At 40.8% G+C, this 26,781-nt stretch overlaps 1 protein-coding gene across 1 annotated transcript in view; it reads left to right on the top strand.

Annotated features, from left to right (window-relative positions):
- The first annotated feature begins 1,957 nt into the window (after positions 1 to 1,957).
- The window catches only part of LOC126249090 (sodium-dependent serotonin transporter), a 591,489-nt gene continuing 566,665 nt past the window's right edge, over positions 1,958 to 26,781 (top strand). Inside the window, exon 1 of the mRNA XM_049950777.1 lies at positions 1,958 to 2,090. The gene's annotated coding sequence lies outside the window, so the exon portion shown is untranslated. The remainder of the gene's footprint in view (positions 2,091 to 26,781) is intronic.

The following is a 26,781-nucleotide window of genomic DNA, read 5'->3' as shown; positions in this document are numbered from 1 at the left end:
TCGTTCTGTCCTACTACTACAGTCTCTTCTCAATATCACTGTCTCCCTCTTGCTCTCTGTTACTGCCAACGTCTAATTTCTTCCTTCCTACTATTGCTGCTGCCTTTTGTCACTGTCACACTGTCCTTCACGTTGCCATTGTCGTATACTCTGTCTCTCATTGTCACTAGTTCTCACCCAATTCCACTTTTTCTTTTCTTTATTTCTCTTCCGCTGATACTGTCTCCGTCACTCTTTTTTTAGCACTGTTGTGTCACTGTCAGCTATGTTCCACTGAAACTGCGTCCCTCTCTTTCTCTAACACTGTCATTCTGTCCTTCGCTCTTTGTATAACACTACCACTGTATACTCTCTTGCAGCATTTATCACTTTTCCTTATCTTTGCCATTTCCATTGTCTTCTTCTCTCTCAGCATAAAACAGCACAATATGTTTGCACGCTAAAATTTTTGGGAAAATTTTGAAGGTGCTGGGAAAGTAGAACGAGGCAGCTTGTACCCTGCTTTTCAGTCAGAATATTTTAAATAAACAGCAACATATTCACATTTTTTGTTCTTCGATAGGAGCATTTTTCCGCTGGTTCCCTAGTTTTCGCTGATACAGCAGAGCATGTAACTCAAATGTATTGATCGGTAAAGTTTAGATACTTTACTGTGTGAAATTGAAATAATGCAAAATTAATGTTACGCCTAAGACCGGATTTTTCGCGCAAAAAGTTTTGCATGTGCTGTAGTCGACAACATGGGATTCCCGGATGATAACAGAGACACTCGTGCTGCGTTATTTTATAAACTACGTTTTCGCCTAACACCGGATTTTATGTGCATATTTTACGTCTACAAGTGGGGTAAATTTTAACCTCTCTATCTTTATGAAATAAATTTTCAAAATTGAGTATGAGAATGGTTCAAAATGGTTCAAATGGCTCTGAGCACTGTGGGACTTAACATCTTAGGTCATCAGTCCCCTAGAACTTAGAACTACTTAAACCTAACTAACCTAAGGACACCACACACATCTATGCCCGAGGCAGGATTCGAACCTGCGACCGTAGCAGTCCCGCGATTCCGGACTGTAGCGCCTAGAACAGCACGACCACCGCGGCCGGCAACGAGAATGGTCCCAAGTTCGAGTCTCGGTCCGGCATACAGTTTTAATCTGCCAGGAAGTTTGAATTCGCAAAATTATTGCCATCTGCATCTTAAGAATACATCGTAAAAACTTCAGCCATTTGCAATGCATAACCAATTGGTCTATTGGACTGGGTTTTGATTCACTAGTGACGGCGAAATTATAGTTAAAAATTCTTCCCCTGAACTAATGATGCCTCCATAAGTGTCATCAAGCTCACCGTACACCACATCAAATGCAGAAAGAACCAACCGATTGGCTCAATTTGCCTAAGTAGGAGAAAGTGTAAAATATTCATACTTTGAACCTGTCTGTAGGGTACTGACACTAAGAAGATACTTCTGTTGATCGCACAAATGATCCCTAATCGAAGGGCTACCCAAAAATCTTGATCCCATGCTTTTATCGCCAAAACAACATCAGATATGAGCACCGTAAAATCCCGTTATTATGCGCGGCATTCTGGAGAATATTAAGTAAGCATGCTATCACAGACATATGGACTACATAACCTCTCCTCCTTGAGTTGATACTTAATCTAACTTTATGAGTACCTTCCCCTCGTAGTTGTGAAAATTTCTGACAGCTTATCACCGTTAAGCAATCGGACTGTTCCCTCCACAGCCTGGAACGCCTGCGAGCGTCCGCGTCAGTAACTGCAGAGAGGGTCTCGGCTGTTGCAGGAGCGAGGCGAGGCAGGCGCAGGCATGGCGGGCGAGCAGCCGCGCCAGGGGCAGCCGGCCGCCCCTCCGCCCCCGCAGCCGCCCCCGCAGGCGCAGCCGCAGCCGCAGGCAGACGCGGCCGCCGGCAAGTACGCCGCCGTCGTGGTGGCGCTGACGCCGGCCAGGCCCCGCGAGACCTGGGCCAAGAAGGTCGAGTTCCTGCTCGCAGTAATCGGCTTCGCCGTCGACCTCGGCAACGTCTGGCGCTTCCCCTACATCTGCTACCAAAACGGCGGCGGTGAGTACGCCTTCACCGTATCTCTCCCTCTACTATGCACTCTTTTGCTGACAGCATCATGTTCTAGTGGCCAACATGCATGGCTACGTATATGACAATATCGTGGCTTCGATTCACAGTGACAGCCTCAAATTGTACTTATATGAAACCTATGACGAGGTCCAAAGCACATTATTCGAAGTCTAGTCTGTTACGATCTGCCCAAGTCCCTCCTCCCCCACTACGTTGACCCCCACCCTCCAAAAATCCGAACGTCCCCTTCAAACGCATCTCAACCAGTAGTTCCTTGGCATCAACCTTTCCAAGACTAAAGCAATAATTCTAAGACGAAACATCTACAGCTTCTACGAGTTCTATCTCACCATTACCATTTGCGAGTGATTCATTCAATTAAACAACGAATTGAAACACTTCACACTAACCGTCGACCGAAAACTAAAATTAAAACTGCAGACTGAAATTACAAAAAGTACTAACAAGCAGAACTTAGCAGAAGGACCTCTTTCACTTCTCATCTATAGGACCTAAATTCGACGTAAGCTCTCTTATGTCAATGTCGCCAGGATTTCATCTTCATCAAGTTGTACCACTTTCTGTAAATCCTCAGGTGCCATGCATACCATCTCGCCTTTCATATCTAAACTCCCCACTTCGAATCCCTTACGAACATGTTTATTTCACTTCACCTCTTCTGAAGTGATCAGTTTTGCTTTTCGTGCATTTCCCCTAAACTTGACGATTCATCCATATCAGTCATCGTACTCTATCACACTTGAAGCTTCCACCTACACATTCTACACAGGACATATCTTTAATGACCTCCTTAATTCAATTACGAAATCCACCCATCCTTCTAGTTTTAACAGAATATGCCTGTTCCTTTCCATGTCATCTTAGTCGCACTTTTCTCCCTCCCTTCCCAACAACTAACTTAGGGTCAACTTTCTCATCTTTTCCATTCAGTTTCTCCCTTTTTTCCTCGTCAGTCTTCTGGCTCGTTTCATGAAGCCCATCACGACTTCATATCCAGTGGCAAACTCTTCATCTCATAGTAGCACTAACACCCATCTTCTTAATTATTTGTTGTATGCATTCCTGTACTTGTCTTGCTCTGCAGGTTTTACTCTCTACACATCCCTTTTAGTACCATAGAATATATTGCGTGATCTCTTAACATGTGTCGTATTATCCTTCTGTCTCTTCTAGTTAGTTTTCCATGTGCTCCTTCCCTCATCCTCTCTGTGCAGAGCCTCCTCATTTCTGAGTATGTCAGTGCACTTAATCTTCGACATTCTTTTGTAACACCACATTTTCAATGCTTCAGTTTTCTTCTTCTTTTTTCCCACGATTCATGTTCAGTGCTATACTCCAGAGGAACATCTACACAAATTTAATCCTCAGATTGGGTCCTACGTTTGATGCTAGCAGATTTCTAGTAGCGATGAATTCCTTCTTTACCTGTGATGTTCTGCTTCTTATATCCACAATGTTTCATGTGATATGCAGTATTTTGCTTCAAAGGCAACAAAAATCATCCATTATGTTGTCCACAATCTTGATCTTAAGTTTATTGATAATGTCGTACGTACTATACATCAACACTTTCGTATTTCTCAGTCCATATTCTGCGCACCTTAGACTGCTCATTCCATACAATGTATCCCGTATTCTTATTCACATAGTAATGCCATCGGCGAACCTTATCGTTGTATTTTGTCTCCATATCCAAGCACATTATCTCTGTTTTCACCTTTCCTAAAGGCGAATTTTCGGTTTATACTGTTCTGTATTAATATTCTTGGCAGTAACAAGGGACCATGAGCTGACTGAGCGATACTTTTACTACTCATCTGACTGTCTTCAAGCATTATGTCTGTGATGCTGTGCAGAAAGTTCGATGGCATTTATCCAGTCACATATATTCGACATGTTATCTTGAATAACCACTTAGTTGCCACTTCCTCCATTGACTTAAAAATTCCGTGAGAAGGTTACGTATTTCTTCCGCTTTATTTTATTGCAGATCTTCGACATCTCTGTGACACTCTGACTCTATTAGTGTATGCACCATGTCTTGAAAATTTACATCGATTCCTTCTTCTACAGGGTGTTACAAAAAGGTACGGCCAAACTTTCAGGAAACATTCCTCACACACAAAGAAAGAAAATATGTTATGTGGACATGTGTCCGGAAACGCTTACTTTCCATGTTAGAGCTCATTTTATTACTTCTCTTCAAATCACATTAATCATGGACTGGAAACACACAGCAACAGAACGTACCAGCGTGACTTCAAACACTTTGTTACAGGAAGTGTTCAAAATGTCCTCCGTTAGCGAGGATACATGCATCCACCCTCCGTCGCATGGAATCCCTGATGCGCTGATGCAGCCCTGCAGAATGGCGTATTGTATCACTGCCGTCCACAATACGAGCACGAGGAGTCTTTACATTTGGTACCGGGGAGCTTTCAAATGCCCCCATACATGAAAGTCAAGAGGGTTGAGGTCAGGAGAGCGTGGAGGCCATGGAATTGGTCCGCCTCTACCAATTCATCGGTCACCGAATCTGTTGTTGAGAAGCGTACGAACACTTCGACTGAAATGTGCAGGAGCTCCATCGTGCATGAACCACATGTTGTGTCGTACATGTAAAGGCAAATGTTCTAGCAGCACAGGTAGAGTATACCGTATGAAATCATGATAACGTGCTCCATTGAGCGTAGGTGGAAGAACATGGGGCCCAATCAAGACATCACCAACAATGCCTGCCCAAACGTTCACAGAAAATCTGTGTTGAGGTCGTGATTGCACAATTGCGTGCGGATTCTTGTCAGCCCACGCATGTTCATTGTGAAAATTTACAATTTGATCACGTTAGAATGAAGCCTCATCCGTAAAGGGAACATTTGCACTGAAATGAGGATTGACACATTGTTGGATGAACCATTCGCAGAAGTGTACCCGTGGAGGCCAATCAGCTGCTGATAGTGCATGCACGCGCTGTACATGGTACGGAAACAACTGGTTCTCCCGTAGCACTCTCCATACAATGACGTGGTCAACGTTACCTTGTACAGCAGCAACTTTTCTGACGCTGACATTAGGGTTATCGTCAACTGCACGAAGAATTTCCTCGTCCATTGCTGGTGTCCTCGTCATTCGAGGTCTTCCCCAGTCGCGAGTCATAGGCTGGAATGTTCTGTGCTCCCTAAGACGCCGATCAATTGCTTCGAACGTCTTCCTGTCGGGATACCTTCGTTCTGGAAAGCTGTCTCGATACAAACGTACCGCGCCACGGCTATTGGCCCGTGCTAATCCATACATCAAATGGGCATCTGCCAACTCCGCATTTGTAAACCGAAGTCAACATTACCTTCCTTCAATTGGGCCAACTGGCGGTGAATCGAGGAAGTACAGTACATACTGACGAAACTAAAATGAGCTCTAACATGGAAATTAAGCTTTTCCGGACATATGTCCACATAACGTTTTTTCTTTATTTGTGTGTGAGGAATGTTGCCTGAAAGTTTGGCCGTACCTTTTTGTAACACCCTGTATAATGTGGGCAAACAGTTCGTCTGTTCCTAAAGTTCCTCCTGACACCCTTTGAATCAATCCGCTCTCCCCTCTGCGCTTAACAGTAGGATTTCTTTACTTTTTTATTATTGACGCCTTTACTTTTAATTTCACCAAAATTTACCGTGACTTTTGTTTTTGCTGAATCTGTCTTTCCGACGACCATTCCTTTTCGATTTCCCCACATTTTTCCTGTAACCGATTGCTTTAGATGAACTTTCTGTTGACTTCATTCCTAAGTGACTTAAGTTACTGAATTACATTTTCTCCAGAAATATTTTTGTGTCATCTTCGTTCGTCGATCCATTGAAATACTCCTGTTACAAAAGATTTATTCATCCTGCATTGTACCTGTGTTCGTCGTAGAATCTACAGCCTCAGAGAACTTCAAAATCACATTATTCTCATGTGATTTACAAACAGTGTATTTGTTATTAGTAGTTGGAGGTTACTGCAGAATTCAAGAATTTTTTCTCATTTCTCATTCCTACTACAAGCCTGTATTCTCCCGTAACTCTGTTTTCTGTTCCTTCTCCTACTATACCGTTCCAATTCCCATGGTTATGAGATTGTCGTGTACCTTTACACTATGAGTTTTACGTTCAATGCTATCAGATACTCTCCTCTTCATCTTCTGCCTGTTACGTCGGTGACCTTTGTTGGTTTTGGTTTGCTTTCTACTCTGATGAGAGTAATTCTATCACTGAATTGTTCATAGTATCTCACTCTTTATCCATAGCTTACTACGAATAACGAATCATACTTCAGTTACATAGTTTTATATATATATATATATATATATATATATATATATATATATATATATATATATATATATATATATATATACCTCATTCGTGCAATCACAGAGCCACATTTGCACCTGGTGATCAAAATTGTTACTAATTTTTTTCCACCTTAAATCAGATTCACATTAACGCATTACCTGCCATGTTTCGCTGACATACAATAATTACAGTCCACATTGGACCTCTTTGAGTAGCTGTATTTTAAGTATAAACACCAGACAGTAATGTAAATTTCGTCAACAATTCCGGATTGTCAACGTTGTTATTATGAACATTACTAGGCGAAGTGTCAGTTGCGCAGTTCCTGTCATACTGACGAATAAGAGATACACGGCGCAGACAGTGGCTGATTACGCAAATAGAGTGACTGCCACAAACAGCCAGGGTCTGGCGTTCTGAAACCACAGAAACATTGCTGAGAAATCGTCTCGGAAAAAAAAAAACAGTCTGAAAGATTTTTTCTGTTGTAGTGTTCAGTCCGAAGAATGGTTTTTTGTAGATCTCCATCCTGCTCTAGCCTCTGTAAGCCTCTTCATCTTCGACTAACTTCTGCAACCAAATCCTTCTGATTCTGCTTGATGAATTCCTCCTTTGGACTTCCTCTACTATTTTTACCCCTCCAGTACTAAACTGATGATCTCTTGATCTCTCAGAATATGTCCTACCAACCGATTCCCTTTTTCGCTCCCCAATTCTACTCAGTACTTCCTCATTAGTTACGTGGTCTACACATCTAATTTTCTGCATTCTTCTGTAGCACCACGTTTCAAAAACTTCTATTCTCTTCTTGTATAAACTGTTTATCGTCCATGTTACACTTTCATACATAGCTACGCTAAATACGAATACGGTCAGAAAAGACTTGCTAACACTTAAATCTATCTACGATGTTAACAAATTTCCCTTCATCATGATTGATTTTCTTATCATTGCCAGTCTACATTTTATATCCTCTCTACTTCGTACATCATAAGTTATTTTGCTGCCCAAATGCAAAACTCATTACCTACTTCATATGTGCCGTTTCCTAATCTAATCCCCTTAGCATCACCTGATTTAATACGACTATGTTCCATTATCATTACTTTGCTTTTGTTGATGTTCATCTTATATCCTCCTTTCAAGACACTGTCCATTTCGTTCAACTGCTCTTCCAAGTCCTTTGCTGTCACTGACAGAACTACAATGGCCGCGGAAAAACCTCAGAGTTTTCATTTCTTCTCCTTGAACTATAAATCCTACTTCAAGTTCTTTTTTTCTTGTTTCCACTACTGCTTGTTCAATGTACAGATTGACTGACACCTGGGACAGGCTACAACCCTATCTCACTCCGTTCTCAACCACTGCTTCCCTTTCATGCCCCTCGATTCTTATATGTGCCGTCTGGTTTCTGCACAAGTCATAAATAGCCTTTTGCTCTCTGTGTTTTACTACTGCTACCTTCAGAATGTCAAAGAGAGTATTCCAGTCAGCATTGTCAAAAACTTTTCCTGAGTCCACAAACGCTTAACCTATCTTCCAAGACAAGTCGTAGGGTCAACATTGACTCTCGTGTTCCTACATTTCTCAGGAATCCAAAATGATCTCCTCCGAGGTCGGTTTACACCAGTTTTTCCATTTTTAACTAACGAATTCATGTTATTTTCTTGCAACCATGACTTATAAAACTGACTGCTTGCGAATTTTCTCTTCTGTCAGCAATTTCTCTCTTTGGAATAGGAATTACTACATTCTTCTTGAAGTCTAAGGGTATCTCGCCTGTCTCATACGTCTTGCGTACGAGATGGAATAGATTTGATATGGCTTGCTGTCCCAAGGCGACCAGTGGTTCCGACGGAATATCATCTACTGCCGAATTATATCTTTCAGTGCTCTGCCAAATTCTTCACGTAGTATCATCTCTCCTATCTCATCTTCATCTACGTCCTCGTCCGTTTTTATAATACTGCCGTCAACCATTTCTCCCTTGTTTAGACCCTCTGTGTACCCCTTCCATCTTTCAGCTTTCTCTTCTTTGCTTAGGAGTGTTTACCATCTGAGCTCTTGATATTCACAGAGCTGCTTCTCTTTTCCCCAAAGACCTCTTTAATATTCCTGTATGTGGTACTTATCTTTCCCCTAAAGAGATATGATTCTTTCTCCTTTCATCAGATAAATTCAGTACTCTTGTGTCACCCAAAGATTTCTACTAGAACTCGTCTTTTTATCTATTTGATCCTCTTCTGCCTACACTATTTCATCTCTCAACGCTACACATTCTTCATCTACTGAATTCCTTTTCCCAGTTTATCCAGGTCCCATCCCCTTAATTTCCTACCATTGTCCAATTTCATTACTTACTTCTATCTATAGTTCATACCAACAAATTGTGCTCAGAGTGCACATATGCACCTGGAAATGTCTTACAATTTACAATCTGATTCCTAAATCTCTGTCTTACTATTATATAAATAATATGAAACCCCCCAGTGTCTCCAGGTCGCTTCCACGTATACAACCTTCTTTCATGATTCTTAAACCTAGTGTTACCTATGATTAAATTATGCTCTGTGGAAAATTCTACCAGGCGGTTTCCTCTGATTCCTTTGTCCCAGTCCTTCTTCACCTGCTATTTTTCTCTCTCTTCCTTTTTCTAGTATCGAATTCCAGTCCCCCATCACCATTAAATTTTCGTCCCCCTTAACTGTCTGAATAATTTGTTTTATCTCGTCATGCATTTCTTCAATCTCTTCATCATCTGTGTGGCTAGATGGCATATAAACTTGTACTACTGAGGTTGGTGTGGGCTTTGTGTCTGTCACGGCTACACTAATGCATTTGCTTTGCTGTTCGTAGTAGCTTATCCGTATTCATATTTTCTTATTCACTATTAAACCTTCACTTTCACCACCTCAATCTGATTTTACATTTATAATCCTGAATTCACTTGACGAGAAGTCCTGTTCCTCCTGCCACCGAACTTCACTAATTCCAAGTATATCTAAATTTAACTTTTTGAATTTTCTAACCTACTTATTCGATTAAGGGATCTTATATTCCACGCTCCGATCCGTAAACGCCAGTTTTGTTTCTTCTGATAACGACATCCTCGAGAGTAGCCCCCCACCCACACCCACCCCCCTGCCGGAGGGTGTGGCCGAGCGGTTCTAGGCGATACAGTCTGGAACCACGCGACCGCTACGGTCACAGGTTCGAATCCTGCCTCGGGCATGGATGTGTGTGATGTCTTTAGGTTAGTTAGGTTTAAGTAGTTCTAAGTTATAGGGGACTGATGACATCAGAGGTTAAGTCCCATAGTGCTCAGAGCCATTTGAACCATTTTGAACCCCCCCCCCCCTTTTCCGGAAACCCGAATGGGAAACTATTTTATCTCCTGAATATTTTACGCAAGAGGTTGTCTTCATCATTTAACCATGCAGTGGAACTGCAAGTCGACGGAAAAGTTACGGTTGTAGTTTCCCCTTGATTTCAGCTGTTCGCAGTGCCAGAACAGCAAGGCCGCTTTGATTAACGTTACAAGGCCAGATCAGTCAATCATGCAGACGGTTGCCCCTGCAACTACTGAAAAAGGCGGCTGCCCCTCTTCAGGAACCACGCTTTTGTCTGGCCACTCAACAGATACCCCTCCGTCGTGGTTGTATCTGCGTTTATCTGTGTCAGTGAGGCATCGAAGCCTCCCCACCAACGGCAAGATCCATTTTTCCTGGGGAAAAGTAATGTCGATAATTCTAATACGATACTACTGTTTTCAGCTAAAATTTACACCATGAACACTACACTTATTACAAACTTTCGGGTGTAGTCAGTGTTGTGTCTAGTTCATACTGTCTAGACACAATGAGGTAGCTAGGTGCACGCTAAACTAACGCAGACGGGCTTGAAGTACTGGAACAGGAGACTTATTAATGCACTAAAGAAAAGTTCGTAGTTTTATAATACTTAACTTTATTCTCTTGTTGGAATACATCTCTCTTGAATATTAGTACGCTATAAGCACTGATACAAATGGCGCCTTGCTAGGTAGTAGCTATGGACTAAGCTGAAGGCTATTCTATCTGTCTCTCGGCAAATGAGAGGAAAGCTTCGTACTTCTGGTCGCAAGCTATGTCTTCCGTACAACTGGGGCGAGGTCTAGTCCGTGTCTTGTGACCTGCCATGTGGTGGCGCTAGGTTTGCGATTACACAGTGGCGACACGCGGGTCCGACATGTACTACAGGACCGCGGCCGATTTAAGTTACCACCTAGCAAGTGTGGTGTCTAGCGGTGACACCACAGTCAGCATGCACTATAGTTTTACAAGGAAGACACTGGCACTCAAACAGTTTTGTAATATGTTTGGAACAAGCTAAAATGATGTGCTGGGGCGAATTGTTACTCAGGTTCTTTTCCGTCTTGGCGAACTGCCAGAAAACCCCTGATTCTTTAAAGAATAGAAATGCTATGTCTAAAACAGTTTCAAATTTCTGAGTACCTTACAGATGTGTTAACCTATTAAATATTTGACATTGAGGGAGTAAGCGAGGAAAAATTTACAAAAAAGTTTTGAATTATGTGTAAAGTTTCTTGGAAGTGACTAAGTGCTTTCATTATCAAATACTAACCGAATATAACCCGGTTAATTTGCGCGCCGCGAGTATGATTCGAATGGTTCAAATGTCTCTAACCACTATGGGACTTCTGAGGTCATCAGTCGCCTAGAACTTAGAACTAATTAAACCTAACTAACCTAAGGACATCACACACATCAAAGCCCGAGGCAGGATTCGAACCTGCGACAGTGGCAGCCGCGTGGTTCCAGACTGAAGCGCTGAGAACCGATCTGTCACAGCGACCGGCGCGCCGCGAGTATCACTGCCTCGAGACATATGTGTAGTTTCTAACTTTAAAACTTGATTTATTACGTCAAACCTTTAAACTGAAATTATATCTTTTAAATAGTTGAATATGACAGTGTATGAAAGTTTTATATTCGGTCAATAATTATATGAAATACTGAAAATCAAATTATTGTTGCCCTGTAAGTCATTATATAGGCAACCTGCAACTCAAATCCGGTGACGGGATGATCGTTTCAGTCGTTCAGTGATACAGATACGCCACGATTAGTAATTTTGGTACAAATTACCATTGGGTGCTGGGCAACCCAAACGCTGTGGTGAATTCAATCTCTCTACTGTATCGCTTCTTATAGTGGTACTAGCATAGACCACAGGAAGAGACACTGTGGAGTCTGGGATACAAACAACAAGTTGACAGCCTCTTTGCGAGCCACGTGACTGGTTGCACAGAGCACTGTGTACTACACTGCATTAAATATGAGGGTCGTTCAATAAGTAATGCAACACATTTTTTTTCCGAAAGCAGGTTGGTTTTATTCAGGATTCGAATATATCATATTAATCCCCATTCGTTTGGCTTCAAAACTTTTCAACATAATCGTCGTTCAATGCGACGGTCTTACGGCCTGTTACTGGGAGGGCCCGTATGTCAGCATGGAACCCCTCTACTGGTGGACATCGGAGCCAACGTCTAGCTGCATCAATAACCTCCCCACCATCCACATACTGCCTCCTTCGGAATGCATACTTCATTGGAACAAACAGGTGGAAGTCGGAAGGTGCAAGATCCGGACTATAGGATGGATGGAGTTTTCTGATTGTCTCTTGGATGCGCAGACTTGGTGAGGCCTTGCGCTGTCATGGAGAAGAGATTCGTTTGCACTCTTGTTGCGACGAACACGCTTAAGTCGTTTTTACAACTTCATGACGGTAGCACAATCCACATCAGAGTTGATCTTTGCACCATGAGGGAGTACATCAAACAGAATAACCCCTTCCGACCTCCAGGAGGCCGTCATGACTTTAGCAGCTGAGGGTTCGGCTTTGAACTTTTTCTTCGGAGGAGCGGTGGTGTGGTGCGACTCCATGGGTTTCCTTTTTATTTACGGTTCGAAGTGATGAATCATGTTTTATCGACTGCGATGATGTTCGACAAAAAATTGTCACAAACGGCCTCGTAGTGCCCAAGTACAGTTCCGCACAGATGGCCCTTCGATTCTCTTTACGGTCTTCTGTTCGGCGGCGAGGAACACATCAGGCACACGCATTTGAGTACCCCATTCGGTGGACGACTGTGTCAGCACTAGCAACAGAGACGTCCAGTTGAGCAGCGAGATGTTGTATTGCGATCTGAAAATCGCCTCGGGTGAGACTGCCTGCGCGTTCCAGCATTGTAGGAGTCACAGCTGTGTGCGGGTAGCCGGTCGGCACGCGGGAGGTCGGACATGTTTGAGCGACCTCGTCGCGACGATGACAGACGCCTCGCCCAACGACTCACCGTGCTTTTGTTCGTGGCCAGGTCTCCATTCACATTCCACAAAAGGCTATGGATATATGCGATGCTCTGGTTTCCCTCCAAAAGATGGTTCAAAAGACTCTAACCACTATGGGACTTAACATATGAGGTCATCAGTCCCCTAGACTTAGAACTACTTAAGCCTAAGTAACCTAAGGACATCACACACATCCATGCCCGAGGCAGGATTCGAACCTGCGACAGTAGCAGCAGCATGGTTCCGGACTGAAGAGCCTAGAACCGCTCGGCCACAGCGGCCGACTCCACCAAGAGAAACTCAATGACAGCTCTCTGCTTGGAATGCTGGAATGCACCTCCGTTAGACGCCATTTCGGAAGCTACGTTTAGCGCCGCCCTCTCCCGGAACTTCATAAAGCTGCATTGGCTGAAGGCGGAATCTTCCGCGATGCCGTAAAACAAATTCTTCACTTTTTCAACCAAAATTGGCCGAGGAAAAGAAGAAAATGTGCGTTACTTATTGAACGACCTATGTAAGATACAGCAATAAAAAAGGTTATTATAATTAACAGCAAAAACTGACACAGGTGCGAGTATACAATAATAAAGTCAAAATCGTTCCAGAAAACGTAGGCCCGCAAACTAGTCATTTACGAGATTGCTGCGAATGTATGACTACTGCTCACCACTGACAGTATTACGAAAATTTTTACTAGTCAGCACAAAACTTGAAATACAAATTTTTCGAGTAAATCAGCATGTAAGAGAGCTCAAATTTCACTCATCAACCATGGTTATGAAATGTACGTGCATGACATGACACCGGCATATCTTTCGGCTGATATAAGATGGCGTCTAACGCGCCATTGTGGCTCAAGATTGCTAGGTCGGGCAGGGCCAACATTTAGCATTCAAGATTATCTGACCTCCGTCCTCTGGATTTTTCTGCAAGGGTCAGTTCAAAAATGCAGTGTACAGCGCTTCCGCACATCAGGTTGAATAACTGGAGCAACAAACAATACAGCCTTGTGAAGTCATGAGATAATCGTGAGGTGTTCGAAAGCGTTCTTAACTCACGGCAGAGGCAAGAGTTGTGTTTCATCCAAGTGTAGACATTCCACGTGGAACATTATCTTCAACTGTGCGAGTGTACAGTAAATTGCAAAATGTAGCGTGTTGAAGCAGTAATTCATTTCAATTCATTATAGGACAAAGGTGAAGTTTAAATGGAAATCGATGGGATCTTGAACGAACAGACTACATTATAATTACATTAGTATTAACTTGGACAATATTTCATACTGGAGTCAGTTGCTGCCCGTAACCATACATCAGCAATTACGTCGCAAACAGCTCGATCTACGTTTACTGGAACACTGTTCACTTTTACCTCTGTCAGCTTTCACTACCTATTGCAAAACACGGTGTACAATTAATTTTGTCTCTCCAAGGATCGAATTTTTATGGATCGGGTTTTCCACTCTGAATCAAACCTTACATTCAGGGTACTCGCGAGGAATCTATGGTTAAATTTTCTGCGACAAAAAGATGAAAATATGGAATGGTATTTTGGTTCTACGAAATAATCATGGGAATGTTTCCAAATAGAGTGAAATTGAGTACGACTGAGAAATAATGTGTTGATACATACAACAAAGCTAGTAGTCCGCAGTATTTATTGGACATTTCATTGACATATTGTTGTATTTTGTAGGTACTATTAACTATAATCTTTAGGAAATAGGTCATTAGACGTTCCCTCTGGCATGTGCTCATTGTAAGTTCGATACCGTCCTCCGTAAGAAAAAATACTCGCAGCACACCGCTCCTTGGGAGAAGGCAGTGCAGCTTATGTCTGTGTGGCGCGTGTAGCAACAACTCAACCATGATTTTATTGCACTTGGCTGCTATCGGAAAAACTCGGTGAAGTTACAGTAAACAAGTGCAGCGGTGTCTTAGGAAAACACATCGCATTGTCAATGCTTTCAGGTCAGCTATTGTTGTTGTTGTTGTGGTCTTCTGCAGCTCTCCATCTTGTGGAATCTACATCTTTCTGTACTTGCTTACTGTATTCATCTCTTGCTTTCCCTCTATCATTTCTACCCCCCCTCCCCCCACTTCCCTCAAGTTCTAATTGGGAGATGTCCTGATGTTTCACACAGTGTCGCATCTACCGATCTACCGATCCCTTCTCTTGGTAAAGTTGTGCCACAAATTCCTTGTCTCCTCCTGATTAGTTACGTGGTCTACCCATCTAATTTTTAGCGTTCTTCAGTAGCATCACATTTCTGTGGCTTCTATTCTCTTTTTACAGAAACTGTTTATCGTCCATGTTTCACTGCCGTACATGACTACATTCCAGACAAATGCCATGAGTCGCTGTTAACAAATTTTTCTTCAGAAATGCTTTTCTCGCCATAGTCAGTCTACATTTTACATCCACTCTACGTCAGACATCATCACTTATTTTGCTGCCCAAATAGCAAAACTAATCTACTAGTTTAAGTGTCTCGTTTCCTAATCTAATTCTCTTAGCATCACTTGATTTGATTCGACGACGTACCATCATCCTTGTTTTGTTTTTGTTGATGTTCATCTTATATCCTCCCTTCCAGACACTGTTCCGTTCAACTGCTCTTCCATGTCCTTTGCCGTCACTTAGAGAATTACAGTGTCATCGGCAAACCTCAAAAATTTCATTTCTTCTCTCTGGACTTTGATTCCTACTCCAAATTCTTCTTTTGTTTCATTTACCGCTTGCTCAATGTACATAATGAATGACATCGCGGATAGGCTGCAACCCTCTCTCACTCCCTTCGCAACCACTGTTATAACTGCCGCCTGCTTTCTGCACATGTTGTAAATAGCCTTCTGCTCCCTGTATTTTACTGCTGCTACCTTCAGAATGTCAAAGAAACTATTCCAGTCGACACTGTCAAAAGCTTTCTTTAAGTCTACACTGCTACAAACGTATATTTGCTAGTCCTTGACATACGTTCTATGAGAAGTCGTAATGTCAGTCCAAAATCCAAACTGATATTCCCCGAGATCGGATTCTATCAGTTTTTCCATTCTTCAGTAAAGAATTCGTGTTAGTGTTTTGCAATCACGACTTACTAAACTGATAGTTCGGTAATTTTCACACCTGTTAGCAACTGCTTTTTTTGGAATTAGAATTACTATATTCTTCTTGAAGTGTTAGGGTATTTCGCCCAACTCATACATCTTGCACACAAGGTGGAAGAATTTTGTCATGGCTGGCTCTCCAAAGGCTATCAGTAGTTCCGACGGAATATCGTTTACTCTCAGGGCCCTGTTTAGACTATGGCCTTTCAGTGCTCTGACAAATATTCTCGCAGCGTCATATCTCCCATCTCATCTTCATCTACGTCCTCTTCCTTTTTTATAATACTGGCTTCAAGTACATCTCCCTTGTATAGACTCTCGATATACTCCTTCCACCTGTCAGCATTCCCTTCTTTGTTTGGGACTGGTTTACCATCTGAGCTCTTGATATTCATAGAGCTGCTTCTCTTTCCCCCTGAAGCCTCTTTAATTTTCCTGTAGGCAGTATCTATCTTTCCTCTAATGAAATATGCTTCTAAGCCCTTACACTTGTCCTCTAGCCGTTCCTGTTTAGCGATTTTGCGCTTCCTGTGAATCTCATTTCTTAACCGTTGTATTCACTTTCACTTGCTTTATTTACTGCATTTTTAAATTTTCTCCCTTCATCAATTAAATTCCCTATCTCTTATGTTATCTAAGGATTTCTTCTAGGCCTCTTCTTTTTACCTATTTTATCCTCTGCTGCCTTCACTGTTTCTTATCTCAAAGTTACCCATTCTTCTTCTACTGTTTTCCTTTTCCATGTTCTTGTCAACCGATGTGTAATGCTCCCTCTGAAGCTCTCAGCAACTTCTGGTTCTTTCAATTTATGCAGGTGCCATCTCCTAAGTATCCAGACTTTTTGCAGTTTCTACAATTTTAATCTGCAGTTTATAACCAATAAATTGTGGTCAGAGTCCATTTCTGCACCTGGAAAGTCTTAAAATTTAAAATCTGGTTCCTAAATCTCTGTCTAACAGTTATATAATCAATCTGAAACCTTCCAGTGTCTCCACGTACTCATTATTCTTTTATGATTCTTATACCAAGTGTTAGCGATGATGAAATTATGCTCTGTTCAAAATTCTACCAGGCGACTTCCTCTTTAATTCCTGTCCCCCAGTCCATGTTCACTTACAATTTTCCTTCTCTTCCTTGGCCTACTATCGAATTCCAGTCCCCCATCTCTATTAAATTTTTGTCTCTCTTACCTATCTGAACAATTTGTTATATTTCATCATATATTTCTTCAATCTCTTCAACGATTACGGGGGTAATTGGAGTGTTAACTTGCACTACTTGGTGTCTACCTTGGCTACGATAATGCGTCCACTATACTGTTCTTAGTAACCTGTTCGCATTCATATGTAATTACTCATTATTAAACCTGCTCCTGCATTGTCCTTGTTTGATTTTGTATTTATAACCCTGTATTCACCTGACGAGAAGTCCTGTTCCTCCTGCCACCGAACTTCATTAATTTCTATTACACTACTGGCCATTAAAATTGCTACACCAAGAAGAAATGCAGATGATAAACGGGTATTCATTCGACAAATATATTATACTAGAACTGACATGTGATTACATTTTCACGCAATTTGGGTGCATAGATCCTGAGAAATCAGGACCCAGAACAATCACCTCTGGCCGTAATAACGGCCTTGATACGCCTGGGCATTGAGTCAAACAGACATTGGATGGCGTGTACAGGTACAGCTGCCCATGCAGCTTCAACATGATACCACAGTTCATCAAGAGTAGTGACTGGCGTATTCTCACAAGACAGTTGCTCGTCCACCATTGACCAGACGTTTTCAATTGGTGAGAGATTTGGAGAATGTGCTGGCCAGGGCAGTGGTCGAACATTTTCTGTATCCAGAAAGGCCCGTACAGGACCTGCTACATGCGGTAGTGCATTATCCTGCTGAAATGTAGGGTTTCGCAGGGATCGAATGAAGGGTAGAGCCACGGGTCGTAACACATCTGAAATGTAACGTTCACTGTTAAAAGTGCCGTCAATGCGAACAAGAGGTGACCGAGGCGTGTAAGCAATGGCACCCCATACCATCACGCCGGGTGATACGCCAGTATGGCGATGACGAATACACGATTCCAATGTGCGTTCACCGCGATGTCGCCAAACACGGATGCGACTATCATGATGCTGTAAACGGAACCTGGATTCATCCGAAAAAATGACGTTTTGCCCTTCGTGCACCCAGGTTCGTCGTTGAGTACACCATCGCAGGCGCTAATGTCGTTGATGCAGCGTGAAGGGTAACCGCAGCCATGGTCTCCGTGCTGATAGTCCATGCTGCTGGAAACGTCGTCGAACTGTTGGTGCAGATTGTTGTTGTATTGCAAACGTCCCCATCTGTTGACTCAAGGATCGAGATGTGGCTGCACGATCCGTTACAGCCATGTGTATAAGATGCCTGTCATCTCGACTGCTAGTGATACGAGGCCATTGGGATCCAGCATGGCGTTCCGTATTACCCTCCTGAACCCACCGATTCCATATTCTGCTAACAATCATCGGATCTCGACCAACGCGAGCAGCAATGTTGCGATACGATAAACCGCAATCGCGATTGGCTACAATCCGACCTTTATCAACGTCGGAAACGTGATGGTACGCATTTCTCCTCCGTACATGAGGCATCACAACAACGTTTCACCAGGCACCGCCGGTCAACTGCTGTTTGTGTATGAGAAACCGGTTGGAAACTTTCCTCATGTCAGCACGTTGTAGGTGTCACAACCGGCGCCAACCTTGTGTGAATGCTCTGAAAAGCTTATCATTTACATATCACAGCATCTTCATCCTGTCGGTTAAATTTTGCGTCTGAAGCGTCATCTTCGTGGTGTAGCAACTTTAATGGCCAGTAGTGTATATGTAACTTAAACCTATGTATTTCCCTTTTTAAATTCTCTAATCTACCTGTCCGATTAAGGGAATTAGTATTTTACTCTCCGATTCCTAGAACGCCGGTTTTGTTTCTCTTGATGACGATATCCTCCTGAGTAGTTCCCACCCGCAGATCCAATGGGGGACTGTTTTATCTCCGGAATATTTTACTGAAGGAGACGTCATCATTTAACCATACAGTAGAGCAGCATGCCCTCGGGAAAAATTGCGGCTGTAATTCCTTCTTGCTTTCAGCCGTTCGCAGTAACAGAACAGCTAGGCCGCTTTGGTTGATGTTACAAGGCCAGGTCAGTCAATCATCCGGACTGTTGACCCTACAACTATTGAAACGGCTACTACCCTTCTTCAGGAACAATACGTTTGTCTAGCTTCTGAAAAGTTATCCCTCCGTTGAAGTTGTACCTCCAATAAGATTCTCTGTATCGCTGAGGTTTTGTGCGCTTTAGTATGGACCCAGTTTACCTTCTGACTCACAATAAGACGACCAAAGCATCCTCATTGACAGGTGCAATGATATTGCGGTCTACTAATACATCCCAGACAGGCTAAGTGAGGAGATTTTGCGGGCAGTTGGATCGGGAAGGTCATTGAAATGGTAGCGAATATGATGCCTGTGTTTAAACCTTTGAGCGAGCATTTCGCTGTTGTAGTTGTTCTGTTGATATCGTTATTTCGGTTGGTACTGAGCCTCAAAAATACGAACGTAAGTGCATACACTTTGTGCCATGAAATTAATAACTGCTTTTACTCGGTTTGCTAAATGAAACTGCAAGTACAGAAAATAATTCCACAGCCACAATTTCGATGTGAAAAATTCTGTCTACGTACACTGAGAATAAATTCTCCATAAATAATAATGTTTCATGCATCAAATGATAATTCATCTTGTTTGACGCTGCAGCTTCAATAATGGACAGCTGACGGACAAAGTGTGTGCAGCATTAATTAACAACTTTCTCGTCTGGTTACCATGGTCACAGCTTTGACAAAGTCCTGATTGAGTTCTTTTGCAGTGCGGTTTTACGACTCACTCATTTCATTCCCTTCATCAGTTGTTTGTGAGGGGAGAGCACTGTGTACGGACACTGAACGACCGCAGTTAATTTATCACTGGGATTTGTGCTGAAAAGAAACGAATTGTAAAAGAGCACACGAGCTCTCTCTCTCTCTATCTCTCTCTCTCTCTCTCTCTTTCCCCCCTCCCTCCCTCTCTCCCTCCCTCTCTCTCTCTCTCTCTCTCTCTCTCTCTCCCTCTCCCCCTTTCCTCCTTCTCTCATTTTCTCTCTCTTTGTCTTCATATTTTTACCTGGCGCAGTATAGTCCTACAGACATGAAATATAGTGCTAATACTCCAGTTTCATTTGAGGCATTTGGAGGAACCTTTAGGAAGTAAAACTTTTGTCACCAAAGAGACGCTTTTGTTGGAAAATATTGAAATGAACGATACTTTTAAAAAATCTGAAAATATAGTTGTTGAGTACAGTTGATGTTAAAAGAGGACCACAGGGACATCATAGAAGAAGAAAATAGTTGTATTCGAAAGGTGATGTTAATAATGGAAATTAAAAACCGATGTAAAGTCTTCATCAGGCTGGTCTGTTGCAACTGCTGCCATCTCTCTCTCATCCAGGTTGCCAGTGGTGTCCATAGCCTCAATAGCCCTAGCTGTAGTGATCGATATACCATGGCTTGTTGAATTTGTATTGTCCGATTCCAACAAGGTTGCCCTCTTTTCTTTTCCTTCCTGGCAGTGTCTGTTCTATCATTCTATTCGGCGATTTGCCTAATAGGTTTCCCTTAATGCGACCAAACCACGTAGTCAACCTTTTCTATAATACCAGTTTCGATTCCCTCCCTCCCCAACGCCCCCCCCCTCCACTCTCTCTATCTCTCTATCCCTTAGTTCTTCATTTCTTATCCGATCCCACGGTGTTTTTTGTTTTTTGTCATCCTTGTTTCTTCATTCTCTTTTTCTGCCCCACATGCATTTATATTTTCGACAATTCTTTTATACACATATCTCTTGCTACTCTTGTATTTTTGCTCCGCGTTCCTTAGTTTGTTTATTGTTGCCCTGTTATGATCAACTTCGTCCAAACTCTGTGGTATGACACTACTTGATACTTTTAGCAGAACGTTTCAGTGGAGCCCAAACAAGATTTGTCAAATGTTTGGGAACAGCAAAAACAAGATCCTTACAAATTACACAATGGGTTATTGTCCGAATTTTCATAGCTTAACTAAGATTTGGAAATGGACAAATGTGGTATACCAGCGTGAAGCCTAGTTTTGCAAGAAAATATTTAATCGCTTCAAAGTATTCAGAGTAATTAAAAAAGTTTGATGAGTATTTTGGAGAAAATTTCAGTATAGGCACATGATGTATCGAAAAGTTCGTATCTTCCAGGCATGGGTATTTTGCTCATAAAATGTTAGTGTTGTGTTATTTAAATTTCAACATGATTTCTTTCATATCAAGTATCGAACTAAGGGCATTTTGAGAACACAAGAAGTTAGGAAACGAATGAGGCGTCAATAAGACAAAGCTTACTCAAGAAAACTTAAAGAAATTAAAAAAGAAGTAGCTCAAACATTTTGTGAAATGATCTGTCTAAAAGGGAAAAATAAAGCAGAGGAGGGGAACATCTGACACGAGTTTCTCCGCTCGATATTATGTACAGCAAATGACGTGCATCAAATGTTTCTCCTATCTATAAGGGGTAGTAAAATGAAAACGAAACTGATGGAAGAAAAGTAAGTAATCAGTTTACTATTTCAAAAGTAACCGCCATAATTTTTAGTACATTCATACCACTGTGAGACAAGACGGTCAGTGTATTCATTGAAAAATGTTTGCGGTTGCCTACGGAACCATGTTTGTACCTCTTTGACCGAAGCAAATCGACGGCCACGAGTGTCTCTCTTCAGGGTTCCAAAAATATGGAAATGGCATGGGTTGAGATTGTGACTGTATGGAGGGAGGATGTGTAAGTGCTTCCCAGCGTAACTTGTGCAGCGTACTGGAAACAACCTTGACAACATGTGGGCGTTGAATGGGAATAGCTGTCCTCATTTTGAGCACTTGCTGTCTTATTAAGACGCAAGTTTTTATGTCAATTAAAATCTAAATATTCATTTGTGGTAATTGTTTCCTCACTTATGAACACTAACTTTAGCTTATTCTATAATTTTAACCCTAATGGCCTATGGATGTGAAAAGAGTATTGTGGATATTATAGAAAGCTTTTGATAATGTTCACCGTAATTCACTCTTCGAAGTTCTGAAGTCAGCGAGGGTGAAATACGAAAAAAAAAGAGTTATTTACAACTTGAACAGTAACCAGATGCAAGTTACAAGAGTCGGGGGTGATGGAAGGAAGGTGATGGTTGAGACTGGAGTGAGACAGAGTTGTAGCCTTGTCTTATTCTCGATGGTATTCAATTTTCATTTTGGATATTTAGCAGGCAGTAAAGGCAGCCAAAGCGAAATTTGGAAAGATAATTAAAATTCAGGGCGAGAAATAAAAACTTTGAATTTTGCTGATGACGCTGCAATTCTGTTTAAGACAGCGAAGCACCTGATACAGAATGGATCGTGTTTTGATAAGAGAGTAAAAGATGAACATCGACAATTGCAAAACAATACATAAGGCAGAATGCAGTCACATTAAATCAGGTGGTACTGAGAGAGTTAGATTAGGAAATGAGACGCTAAAAGTAGTCGATATGTTTTACTATTTGGACAGAAATATAAATGACAATGGCTGAAGTAGGGAGGATTTAAAATATAGTTAGGCAACAAAAACAAACGCGTTACTGGAAGGGAATTTTTTACGTAAATTGTAAATTTAAATGCTAGGAATACTTTTCGGAAGGTATTTGTCTGCAGTGCAGCCTTGTGTGGGAATGAAACGTGAACTATGAATGTTTTAGATAAAAATAACCTTTTGAAATGTGCTGCTAAAGAACAACGCCGAAGATTAGGCGGTTAGATCGAATAACTAATGTGGAGGTACCGAATCGAATTTGAGGGAAAAGAAAGTTATGCCGAAACTTGACACATGTTGAGGCATCAACGAATTGCCAGTTTGTGAAATGTGGAATAAACATCGAAAAGGAAGACAAACTATTACTTTATATAAAGGTACACATTAGCGGGAACCTTTTTCTCACGTGCATATGCGCTTTATTTTATTTGAATACATGAAAATTTCTCATAAAATCTCTATGAATTAAGAACCACATAATGAAAATCAGGCACATAAAACAGACACTAAAGGGTATTTTTCATTTGTCTTATGGTAGGATAGTAGCTCTGTATATTTTTCTTCAGTGTCTTTTGTTAGCCTAACTTAGCGAGCAAACGTATATTGTATCGCGACTCGATGATTGTTGGAGTTATTCTTAGAATTAAATATGAACCATACGGGACCTTTTGTTATTATTCTTGTAATAAGTTCTCCCACTGTGGATATTTACATGTTTGTATAACTTTATTTTAGATTGTTTTTGGGTGAAATAGCGAAGTCGGCAGATCATTGTGAAGAGAATTAACGGCAGAATGGGCATTGCTTTCAATAATTTGGTACTCCTCATTGCTAACTGCAAGTCTGAGATTAGGTGCCAGTCACTGATCATTTTAATACGTCTTTCGCTTATTATATGCAAGAATTTATTCTGACTGATTCATTCATCTCTGCTCAGTGATTCCGTCAGGTATCGATTCCATTAGGTACTGGGCACACTAAACAATGTTGATAGATGATGGCTGACATAAAATAGCTAGGGTATTTGTTAATAACGTATTACAGCTTCTTCTGGGCATATTAAGTGGTCATAACACGAACGATAGCGGTGCGCTATTAAGTTAGTTGGTTAGTTATATGTTCCAAAGATCATTTGAACCATCCTTTTATCGAAGTGATGTGGAACGAGTCAGTTTACAGGATATGTGTACATGGTCAGTGTTCACATTAATGAACGCAGTATCATCTTATTTATACTCGTGGAACTACACTTAACTCTTTGTTTTTTGCTGACTACCAGTTTTTAAGTAGAAATATGTTGATCGAATAGAAGGCATTGTGTAGGAGAAATGATCTTAAATTAGATTTAAGACTCGATCCGCTCCTTGTCAGACATTTAATGTTACTGGGCAAATGATCAAAAATTTTTATTGCTGCTGAACAGCTGACAGCTTCAACTACGGATAATTAAGGTCATCTTTCCCTCTAGTGTTTTGGATATGTGCATCACTGTTCTCAAATTGTTATGGATTATTTATTACGAATTTCCTTAGCAAATATGTGTATTACGACAGTGCAGTTAAAATGCCTAGCTGACTGACGAGGTGAATACATGACCTGTGGGTGGACACCATATATTATTCTTAATGCTCGTTTTTGTGCAATCAGTACTTTCTTTCTAAGTGATAAATTACCCCATAATATTACTCCAAACGACATTATTGAATGGTAATATGCAAAATATGTCAGGAGGCTGATACATTTCTTTCCAAGATGAGCATCTATACCAATAGCAAAAGTAGCTGAACCCAATTGTTTGAGAAGGTCAGTAACGTATGTCAATACGTACACCTAAAAATTTTGAGCATTCCACCCTACTTACTGACTGCTGCTCATGTGCTACATCGATTGTTGATCAATAGTTGGTATGATTCTAGTTGTCGTACAGAACAGAATGTAGTGTGTTTTTTCAAAATATAGAGAGAGTCTATTTTCAGATAGACACTTAATAATTCTTTGGGAAAATGATTTACTAACTGTTCTGTTGCCTTCTCTCTAATGGGACTTATTATAACACTATTATCATATGCAAAAAGTACCAATTTCGATTGTTGAATGTGAAGTTGGAGGTCATTCCCTTATATAAGGAACAAAAATCAACTCTGTGGGACTTCCTTTGTGATTTGTACGCCAGTCATTAAAATCTTCTACCTTTTTGACATTGTCTGAATTATTCAACACAACATAATTCAAGCCAGTTGTACGTAAAGCTATTGATGTGATGAGTGAATGTATAAATGCCATACTCAGTCGGGCAATCTTGGAATCAAAACTGCGATATGTAAAGCAAATTGTTTTCACTCAAGTGTGCGACTACTCTTTACTACATTACTTTTTCGAATATTTTGGAAAAAGATGTTAGTATAGAAAATTGGTGGTAATTGTTTAAGTCTGTCTTGTCATCATTCTAATAAAGTGGTTTAATAATTCAGTATACTAACTTCTCTTGGCAAATTCCCTGTGCATTCCATATCACTAAGGACATTACTTGTTAAGTTGGAGCAACCTTCCAGATTTGTGTTTGAAATACGATCAACCTCATAAGAGCTTTTGTTATTTAGAAATTTTATAAATGTATTAATTTCAGTGAAGTATATTGATGCTACTTCTAGCTACTTAAAGTTTTGTGGAAAGGCATTTTTAATATATTCTCTTGCTTCTCCAACAGAACCATTTGATCCTACATTTGCTGCTATGAGTGGAAATTGACTATTAAAAATACCTGCAACTTGTGAATTGTGTGTTCCAACATTGCCATTTGATTTAATTTCTATGGAATTTGTACACTGACTGGCTGTCCTGCCTCCTATAGTTTTAATTTTATTATCTGGATTGTTTATTTCTATCAGGACATGTGTACTCCTGGACATTTTAATGACATTTCTTTAAACAGAATAGTATTTTTTGTAGTATGCAAGTAATGTTGGATTTTGGTTTACTGTGGCTTTTGCATACGTTTCCTTCTTGCTCTGACATGATATTTTAATTTCCTTCTTTATCCAAAGCTTACTTGCTTGTTTTGAAATGGATCTTTCAGATAAGATTTTAGAGAAGCCACTTTCAAGTATCAACACAATTTACTATGGAATAAATGTAATTTGACATTAGCATCCCTTTCTACATATACCTCATCCCATAGCATCCCTTTTAGCTAACTCTTAAAACATTGTATCCTGTTCTCTTTAATAAGCCTCACTGCTTTGTGTGAACCTGCCTCATGAGTGTAAGGTGCCATAGTGCTTATTTCCATTAACTATGTGTCATGATCAGATGGTCCATTAGCAATTGGTTACACTTTAATTGTTTCAGCCTTTTCACTGTCTATAAAAATGTTATCAATCATTGTCCTACTATTTTGCTGCCCATGAGTTGGAAAATTGTCTACTGAAATTACATTGAAATAAAAATTCTAGTTAACTTTTCTGGCCATGTCTATAAAGAAATCTCCACTGAAATCCCCACAAACTAGTAATTATTCCTTCTTGTTTGACAAATAGTTCAACAATGCATCTAGATTTCTCATAAATAACAGAAAGGTCCATAGAGGTGATTGTAAACTGTTATAATTAACAAAGAAGTATTTTGCAGTAACAACTCACAAGCATATGCTTCTAGATTCTGATCAATACAAAAACTATTTGTTCCAATATTTTTTACTTTATGTTTAACTTCTACATATGCATTGGTTCATAAAGAAAGGGCATCACTCACATTTTCTTCGAATTTGAGTTGACATTGAATTTCATGTCTTGAATGTTAATCACATCGTTTTATAAAGAAAGGAGAACAGTCCACCCGCTCCTTCACTGTGGTATTGTGATTGGAACGTTAGCGTTTTCTATAGGAAGGATATCAGTCCGAATTGAATCCTTACTTTTATGAAATATCCATAGAGATGCTATGTGCTCTTGTTTCTTGTATATTGTCTTGAGGTGATTTGAGTGATTAACTGAATCGTTATTGTATACTGAAGTATTTTATTATTTTTCGTTATACAGAATCTTGAATACTTCATGTTTTAGCATGTCTTGACATTCACCATGTGACAGTAACCAACGACGATTGTATTGAATACGATGAATCAAAAGGAAGACGGAAGTATGAGCCATCACTCTCGAAACAGAATGTCAGAAAACAACGTTGGACC

This window comes from Schistocerca nitens, chromosome 1 (genome assembly GCF_023898315.1).
Source record: "Schistocerca nitens isolate TAMUIC-IGC-003100 chromosome 1, iqSchNite1.1, whole genome shotgun sequence".
Lineage (NCBI taxonomy): Eukaryota > Metazoa > Arthropoda > Insecta > Orthoptera > Acrididae > Schistocerca > Schistocerca nitens.
Note: the sequence above shows the minus strand (reverse complement) of the source record. Positions and strands in the feature narration are given on the sequence as shown.